The sequence below is a fragment of the Lepidochelys kempii genome, unplaced genomic scaffold, assembly GCF_965140265.1.
Source record: "Lepidochelys kempii isolate rLepKem1 unplaced genomic scaffold, rLepKem1.hap2 scaffold_113, whole genome shotgun sequence".
In the NCBI taxonomy this organism is placed as follows: domain Eukaryota; kingdom Metazoa; phylum Chordata; order Testudines; family Cheloniidae; genus Lepidochelys; species Lepidochelys kempii.
Window position 1 is genome coordinate 34277 of NW_027333595.1, and position 8224 is coordinate 42500.

Consider the following 8224-nt stretch of genomic DNA (forward strand, 5'->3'; position numbering starts at 1 on the left):
CCAGCCCGCGGGGGGCAGGCTCCGGGTTGACCTGGTGTCCGGAAGCCCCGAGCCCCAGGGCAGGGGTACCCGTGCTGATCGGGGTCCGCCCGGCCCCAGCCCGCGGTGCAGGCTCCGGGTTGACCTGGTGTCCGGAAGCCCCGAGCCCCGGGGCAGGGGTACCCGGGCTGATCGGGGTCCGTCCGGCCCCAGCCCGCGGTGCAGGCTCCGGGTTGACCTGGTGGCCGGAGGAGAATTAAGCCCGGGGCCCCGGGGCAGGGGCACCCGGACGCAGCGGGGTCCGCCCGGCCGCAGCCCGCGGGGGCAGGAACCGGGTTGACCTGGTGGCCGGAGGAGAATTAAGCCCGGGGCCCCGGGGCAGGGGCACCCGGACGCAGCGGGGTCCGCCCGGCCACAGCCCGCGGGGGCAGGAACCGGGTTGACCTGGTGGCCGGAGGAGAATTAAGCCCGGGGCCCCGGGGCAGGGGCACCCGGACGGAGCGGGGTCCGCCCGGCCCCAGCCCGCGGGGGCAGGAACCGGGTTGACCTGGTGGCCGGAGGAGAATTAAGCCCGGGGCACGGACACCCGGACGGAGCGGGGTCCTCCTAGCCCCAGCCCGCGGGGGCAGGAACCGGGTTGACCTGGTGGCCGGAGGAGTATTAAGCCCGGGGCAGGGGCACCCGGACGGAGCGGCGTCCGCCCGGCCCCAGCCCGCGGGGGCAGGAACCGGGTTGACCTGGTGGCCGGAGGAGAATTAAGCCCGGGGCCCCGGGGCAGGGGCACCCGGACGGAGCGGGGTCCGCCCGGCCCCAGCCCGCGGGGGCAGGAACCGGGTTGACCTGGTGGCCGGAGGAGTATTAAGCCCGGGGCAGGGGCACCCGGACGGAGCGGCGTCCGCCCGGCCCCAGCCCGCGGGGGCAGGAACCGGGTTGACCTGGTGGCCGGAGGAGAATTAAGCCCGGGGCCGCGGGGCAGGGGCACCCGGACGGAGCGGGGTCCGCCCGGCCCCAGCCCGCGGGGGCAGGAACCGGGTTGACCTGGTGGCCGGAGGAGAATTAAGCCCGGGGCCCCGGGGCAGGGGCACCCGGACGGAGCGGGGTCCGCCCGGCCACAGCCCGCGGGGGCAGGAACCGGGTTGACCTGGTGGCCGGAGGAGTATTAAGCCCGGGGCAGGGGCACCCGGACGGAGCGGCGTCCGCCCGGCCCCAGCCCGCGGGGGCAGGAACCGGGTTGACCTGGTGGCCGGAGGAGTATTAAGCCCGGGGCAGGGGCACCCGGACGGAGCGGGGTCCGCCCGGCCACAGCCCGCGGGGGCAGGAACCGGGTTGACCTGGTGGCCGGAGGAGTATTAAGCCCGGGGCAGGGGCACCCGGACGGAGCGGCGTCCGCCCGGCCCCAGCCCGCGGGGGCAGGAACCGGGTTGACCTGGTGGCCGGAGGAGTATTAAGCCCGGGGCAGGGGCACCCGGACGGAGCGGGGTCCGCCCGGCCCCAGCCCGCGGGGGCAGGAACCGGGTTGACCTGGTGGCCGGAGGAGAATTAAGCCCGGGGCCCCGGGGCAGGGGCACCCGGACGGAGCGGGGTCCGCCCGGCCCCAGCCCGCGGGGGCAGGAACCGGGTTGACCTGGTGGCCGGAGGAGAATTAAGCCCGGGGCCCCCGGGCAGGGGCACCCGGACGGAGCGGGGTCCGCCCGGCCCCAGCCCGCGGGGGCAGGAACCGGGTTGACCTGGTGGCCGGAGGAGAATTAAGCCCGGGGCCCCGGGGCAGGGGCACCCGGACGGAGCGGGGTCCGCCCGGCCCCAGCCCGCGGGGGCAGGAACCGGGTTGACCTGGTGGCCGGAGGAGAATTAAGCCCGGGGCCCCGGGGCAGGGGCACCCGGACGGAGCGGGGTCCGCCCGGCCCCAGCCCGCGGGGGCAGGAACCGGGTTGACCTGGTGGCCGGAGGAGAATTAAGCCCGGGGCCCCGGGGCAGGGGCACCCGGACGGAGCGGGGTCCGCCCGGCCCCAGCCCGCGGGGGCAGGAACCGGGTTGACCTGGTGGCCGGAGGAGAATTAAGCCCGGGGCCCCGGGGCAGGGGCACCCGGACGGAGCGGGGTCCGCCCGGCCCCAGCCCGCGGGGGCAGGAACCGGGTTGACCTGGTGGCCGGAGGAGAATTAAGCCCGGGGCCCCGGGGCAGGGGCACCCGGACGGAGCGGGGTCCGCCCGGCCCCAGCCCGCGGGGGCAGGAACCGGGTTGACCTGGTGGCCGGAGGAGAATTAAGCCCGGGGCCCCGGGGCAGGGGCACCCGGACGGAGCGGGGTCCGCCCGGCCCCAGCCCGCGGGGGCAGGAACCGGGTTGACCTGGTGGCCAAAAAGCAAACCGGCCACCAGGTAAACCCGTTCAAAGTATAGGGTTGACCTGGTGGCCGAACAGCAAACCGGCCACCAGGTAAACCCGTTCAAAGTATAGGGTTGACCTGGTGGCCGAAAAACAAACCGGCCACCAGGTCAACCCGTTCAAAGTATAGGGTTGACCTGGTGGCCGAAAAGCAAAGCGGCCACCAGGTAAACCCGTTCAAAGTATAGGGTTGACCTGGTGGCCGAAAATCAAAGCGGCCACCAGGTCAACCCGTTCAAAGTATAGGGTTGACCTGGTGGCCGAAAAGCAAACCGGCCACCAGGTCAACCCATTGAAAGTATAGGGTTGACCTGGTGGCCGGACGGGAAGGAAGCCCCGAGCCCCGGGGCAGGGGGACCCGGGTGGAGTGGGGTCCGTCCGGCTCCAGGCCGCGGGGGAGGCTCCGGGTTGACCTGGTGTCCGGACGGGAACGAAGCCCCGACCCCGTGGCAGGGGGACCCGCACGGAGAAGGCGTCCGACCGGCCCCAGCTCGCGCTGCAGGCTCCGGGTTGACCTGGTGACTCCCCTGCCTCGGGTGGCCCCGATCCTTTTTTTTCCGGTTTTTTTTTCCGTTTTTTGGCCGGAGAGTGGTCGGGATGGCCCCCCGGCACCCCTTTTGTGGTCGTTGAAAATTTTGTTTCAGACTTCCAGGGGCCCGATCCCTGACCGAGGCGTTTCAGGCTGGCCTGGCGGACTTCTCTGCACAGGCTCCGGATTGACCCGGTGACTCCCCTGCCTCGGGTGGGCCCGATCCTTTTTTCCGCTTTTTTTTTTTTTTTTTTTTTTGGGGTCCGGAGAGTGGTCTGGATGCCCCCCCAGAACCCCTTTTGCGGTCGTTGAAATTTTTTTTTTCAGACTTCCAGGGTCCCGATCCCTGACCACGGCGTCGCAGGCTAGCCTGGGAGACTTGTCTGGCGAGGGCAGGCACAGGGTTGACAAGGTGTCCGGACGGGAAGGAAGCCCCGAGCCCCGGGGCACGGGTACCCGGCCTGAGCGGGGTCCGTCCGGCCCCAGCCCGCGGGGGAGGCTCCGGGTTGACCTGGTGTCCGGACGGGAAGGAAGCCCCGAGCCCGGGGCAAGGGGACCCGGGCGGAGCGGGGTCTGTCCGGCTCCAGCCCGCGGGGGAGGCTCCGGGTTGACCTGGTGTCCGGACGGGAAGGAAGCCCCGATCCCGGGGCAAGGGGACCCGGACGGAGCGGTATCCGCCGAGCCCCAGCCCGCGGGGGCAGGAACCGGGTTGACCTGTTGGCCGAAAAGCAAACCGGCCACCAGGTCAACCCGTTCAAAGTATAGGGTTGACCTGGTGGCCGAAAAGCAAACCGGCCACCAGGTCAACCCATTGAAAGTATAGGGTTGACCTGGTGGCCGAAAAACAAACCGGCCACCAGGTCAACCCGTTCAAAGTATAGGGTTGACCTGGTGGCCGAAAAGCAAACCGGCCACCAGGTCAACCCATTGAAAGTATAGGGTTGACCTGGTGGCCGAAAAACAAACCGGCCACCAGGTCAACCCGTTCAAAGTATAGGGTTGACCTGGTGGCCGAAAAGCAAACCGGCCACCAGGTCAACCCATTGAAAGTATAGGGTTGACCTGGTGGCCGGACGGGAAGGAAGCCCCGAGCCCCGGGGCAGGGGGACCCGGGTGGAGTGGGGTCCGTCCGGCTCCAGGCCGCGGGGGAGGCTCCGGGTTGACCTGGTGTCCGGACGGGAACGAAGCCCCGACCCCGTGGCAGGGGGACCCGCACGGAGAAGGCGTCCGACCGGCCCCAGCTCGCGCTGCAGGCTCCGGGTTGACCTGGTGACTCCCCTGCCTCGGGTGGCCCCGATCCTTTTTTTCCGTTTTTTTTTTTTCCGTTTTTTGGCCGGAGAGTGGTCGGGATGCCCCCCCGGCACCCCTTTTGTGGTCGTTGAAAATTTTGTTTCAGACTTCCAGGGGCCCGATCCCTGACCGGGGCGTTTCAGGCTGGCCTGGCGGACTTCTCTGCACAGGCTCCGGATTGACCCGGTGACTCCCCTGCCTCGGGTGGGCCCGATCCTTTTTTCCGTTTTTTTTTTTTTTGGGTCCGGAGAGTGGTCTGGATGCCCCCCCAGAACCCCTTTTGGGGTCGGTGAAAAATTTTTTTCAGACTTCCAGGGTCCCGATCCCTGACCACGGCGCCGCAGGCTGGTCTGGGGGACTTGTCTGGCGAGGGCAGGCACAGGGTTGACATGGTGTCCGGACGGGAAGGAAGCCCCGAGCCCCGGGGCACGGGTACCCGGCCTGAGCGGGGTCCGTCCGGCTCCAGCCCGCGGGGGAGGCTCCGGGTTGACCTGGTGTCCGGAAGCCCCGAGCCCCAGGGCAGGGGTACCCGGGCTGATCGGGGTCCGTCCGGCCCCAGCCCGCGGTGCAGGCTCCGGGTTTACCTGGTGTCCGGAAGCCCCGAGCCCCAGGGCAGGGGTACCCGGGCTGATCGGGGTCCGTCCGGCCCCAGCCCGCGGTGCAGGCTCCGGGTTGACCTGGTGTCCGGAAGCCCCGAGCCCCAGGGCAGGGGTACCCGGGCTGATCGGGGTCCGTCCGGCCCCAGCCCTCGGTGCAGGCTCCGGGTTGACCTGGTGACTCCCCTGCCTCGCGTGGCCCCGATCCTTTTTTCCGTTTTTTTTTTCCTTTTTTGGCCGGAGAGTGCTCGCGATGCCTCCCCCCCGCCACCCCGTTTTGGGTCGGTGGGAAAAAAATCAGACTTCCAGGGACCCGATCCCTGGCCGCTGCGTTTCAGGCTGGCCTGGCGGACTTCTCTGCACAGGCTCCGGGTTGAACCAGTGACTCCCCTGCCTCGGGTGGGCCCGATCCTTTTTTCCGTTTTTTTTTTTATTTATTTTTTGGCCGGAGAGTGGTAGGGATGCCTTCCCCGCCACCCCGTTTGGGGTCGGTGAAAAAAAATTCAGACTTCCAGGGGCCCGATCCCTGGCCGCGGCGTTTCAGGCTGCCCTGGCGGACTTCTCTGCACAGGCTCCGGGTTGAACCAGTGACTCCCCTGCCTCGGGTGGGCCCGATCCTTTTTTCCGGGTTTTTTTTTTTTTTTTTTTTGGGGGTCCGGAGAGTGGTCTGGATGTCCCTCAGATCCCCTTTTGGGGTCGATGAAAATTTTTTAAAAAGACTTCCAGGGTCCCGATCCCTGACCACGGCATCGCAGAGTGGCCTGGGGGGCTTGTCCGGCGGGGGGCAGGCTGCGGCTTGACATGGTGTCCGGACGGGAAGGAAGCCCCGAGCCCGCGGCAGGGGGACCCGGGCGGAGCGGGGTCCGTCCGGCCCCAGCCCGCGGGGGGAAGGCTCCGGGTTGACCTGGTGTCCGGAAGCCCCGAGCCCCGGGGCAGGGGTACCCGGGCTGATCGGGGTCCGTCCGGCCCCAGCCCGCGGTGCAGGCTCCGGGTTGACCTGGTGTCCGGAAGCCCCGAGCCCCAGGGCAGGGGTACCCGGGCTGATCGGGGTCCGTCCGGCCCCAGCCCGCGGTGCAGGCTCCGGGTTGACCTGGTGACTCCCCTGCCTCGGGTGGCCCCGATCCTTTTTTCCGTTTTTTTTTTTTTTTCATTTTTTGGCCGGAGAGTGGTAGGGATGCCTTCCCCCGCCACCCCGTTTGGGGTCGGTGAAAAAAAATTTCAGACTTCCAGGGCCCCGATCCCTGGCGGGGCGTTTCAGGCTGGCCGGCGGGACCTCTCGGGCACAGGCGCCGGGTTGACCCGCTGACTCCCCTGCCTCGGGTGGCCCCGATCCTTTTTCCCGTTTTTTTTTTTTTTTTCATTTTTTGGCCGGAGAGTGGTAGGGATGCCTTCCCCCGCCACCCCGTTTGGGGTCGGTGAAAAAAAATTTCAGACTTCCAGGGCCCCGATCCCTGGCGGGGCGTTTCAGGCTGGCCGGCGGGACCTCTCGGGCACAGGCGCCGGGTTGACCCGGTGACTCCCCTGCCTCGGGTGGCCCCGATCCTTTTTTCCGTTTTTTTTTTTTTTTCATTTTTTGGCCGGAGAGTGGTAGGGATGCCTTCCCCCGCCACCCCGTATGGGGTCGGTGAAAAAAAATTTCAGACTTCCAGGGCCCCGATCCCTGGCGGGGCGTTTCAGGCTGGCCGGCGGGACCTCTCGAGCACAGGCGCCGGGTTGACCCGGTGACTCCCCTGCCTCGGGTGGCCCCGATCCTTTTTTCCGTTTTTTTTTTTTTGGGTCCGGAGAGTGGTCTGGATGCCCCTCAGATCGCCTTTTGGGGTCGGTGAAAATTTTTAAAAAAGACTTCCAGGGTCCCGATCCGTGACCACGGCGTCGCAGGGTGGCCTGGGGGGCTTGTCCGGCGGGGGGCAGGCTGCGGCTTGACATGGTGTCCGGACGGGAAGGAAGCCCCGAGCCCCGGGGCAGGGGGACCCGGGCGGAGCGGGGTCCGTCCGGCCCCAGCCCGCGGGGGGCAGGCTCCGGGTTGACCTGGTGTCCGGAAGCCCCGAGCCCCAGGGCAGGGGTACCCGGGCTGATCGGGGTCCGTCCGGCCCCAGCCCGCGGTGCAGGCTCCGGGTTGACCTGGTGACTCCCCTGCCTCGGGTGGCCCCGATCCTTTTTTCCGTTTTTTTTTTTTTTTCCATTTTTTGGCCGGAGAGTGGTAGGGATGCCTTCCCCCGCCACCCCGTTTGGGGTCGGTGAAAAAAAATTTCAGACTTCCAGGGCCCCGATCCCTGGCGGGGCGTTTCAGGCTGGCCGGCGGGACCTCTCGGGCACAGGCGCCGTGTTGACCCGGTGACTCCCCTGCCTCGGGTGGCCCCGATCCTTTTTTCCGTTTTTTTTTTTTTTGGGTCCGGAGAGTGGTCTGGATGCCCCTCAGATCGCCTTTTGGGGTCGCTGAAAATTTTTAAAAAAGACTTCCAGGGTCCCGATCCGTGACCACGGCGTCGCAGGGTGGCCTGGGGGGCTTGTCCGGCGGGGGGCAGGCTGCGGCTTGACATGGTGTCCGGACGGGAAGGAAGCCCCGAGCCCGCGGCAGGGGGACCCGGGCGGAGCGGGGTCCGTCCGGCCCCAGCCCGCGGGGGGCAGGCTCCGGGTTGACCTGGTGTCCGGAAGCCCCGAGCCCCAGGGCAGGGGTACCCGTGCTGATCGGGGTCCGTCCGGCCCCAGCCCGCGGTGCAGGCTCCGGGTTGACCTGGTGTCCGGAAGCCCCGAGCCCCGGGGCAGGGGTACCCGGGCTGATCGGGGTCCGTCCGGCCCCAGCCCGCGGTGCAGGCTCCGGGTTGACCTGGTGTCCGGAAGCCCCGAGCCCCAGGGCAGGGGTACCCGGGCTGATCGGGGTCCGTCCGGCCCCAGCCCGCGGTGCAGGCTCCGGGTTGACCTGGTGACTCCCCTGCCTCGGGTGGCCCCGATCCTTTTTTCCGTTTTTTTTTTTTTTTTTTCATTTTTTGGCCGGAGAGTGGTAGGGATGCCTTCCCCCGCCACCCCGTTTGGGGTCGGTGAAAAAAAATTTCAGACTTCCAGGGCCCCGATCCCTGGCGGGGCGTTTCAGGCTGGCCGGCGGGACCTCTCGGGCACAGGCGCCGGGTTGACCCGGTGACTCCCCTGCCTCGGGTGGCCCCGATCCTTTTTTCCGTTTTTTTTTTTTTTTTTCATTTTTTGGCCGGAGAGTGGTAGGGATGCCTTCCCCCGCCACCCCGTATGGGGTCGGTGAAAAAAAATTTCAGACTTCCAGGGCCCCGATCCCTGGCGGGGCGTTTCAGGCTGGCCGGCGGGACCTCTCGTGCACAGGCGCCGCGTTGACCCGGTGACTCCCCTGCCTCGGGTGGGCCCGATCCTTTTTTCCGAGGTTTTTTTCCTTTTCGGCCGGAGAGTGCTCTGGATGCCCCCCCAGCACCCCTTTGGCGGT